Source organism: Arachis duranensis, chromosome 4 (assembly GCF_000817695.3).
Source record: "Arachis duranensis cultivar V14167 chromosome 4, aradu.V14167.gnm2.J7QH, whole genome shotgun sequence".
Classification (NCBI taxonomy): Eukaryota; Viridiplantae; Streptophyta; class Magnoliopsida; order Fabales; family Fabaceae; genus Arachis; species Arachis duranensis.
Window position 1 is genome coordinate 51924974 of NC_029775.3, and position 906 is coordinate 51925879.

Sequence of the window (906 nt, forward strand, 5' to 3'; positions counted from 1 at the left end):
AGTCATCATATACCCATTTTTCAAGCTAATTTCACTTGTTTTATTAGTCTTTATGCACTTTCTTGCATTCTAAGTGATTGATTTGGAGTGAAAATGCATAACTTTTTAAATCAAACAACCACCATGAAATTTATGTTAACTCATGAGGTTTAAGCTAAATTTAATTGATTTTTAATTGATTTATAAGCCTCTTGAATTTAGTGATACTTTGAGTTGTTGTTTTGGTTTATTGTAGGTGAAGAAAAGAATAAAAGAGAAAAGCGTGGCCTAAGAAAGCGTGACCTAAGGATAAGATAACGTGGTCAAAGGGAGGAGAGGTGTGCCGCATGTAAAGAAGGGAGCAAGCATTGCCCTTCACAAGGGCACACTGCCCTCTAGGAGGGCAACATAAGGGAACAAAGCATGAAAGGCAACTCTGCCCTGCCCACTACAAGGGCAGAGCACAAATCTGTGCCTTGGAATCAAGAAGAACAAAACCTTGCCCTGCCCTCCACAAGGGCAGTATCGGGCTCACCAAGGGAAGAAAATCAAAGGAAAATGCCTACAATGCTTGCCACAAGAGTTGAACATGGGACCATGAGGAAGCAAGGAATTAAGCCTCACTTTGGTACCAAGAAAGCCAAGGAAAATGGGTAGCGTGTGTAGCATCCAAGTTTCGAACTCGGGACGTCAAAGTGGAAACACTGCCCTGCCCTCCGCGAGTGCAGGGCAGCATTTTGTTGTGGCACAAATCTGGCGCACCAAGGCACAAATCTGGCAGCACCAAGGCACCAATCTGGCGCACCAAGGCACCAATCTGGCGCACCAAATTTTTCTGCCCTGCCCTCCGCGAGAGCAGGGCAGCATCCTGCACACCAAGCCTGCACCACGCCCGCACCACGCACGCACCAAGCACCAAATCCTGTG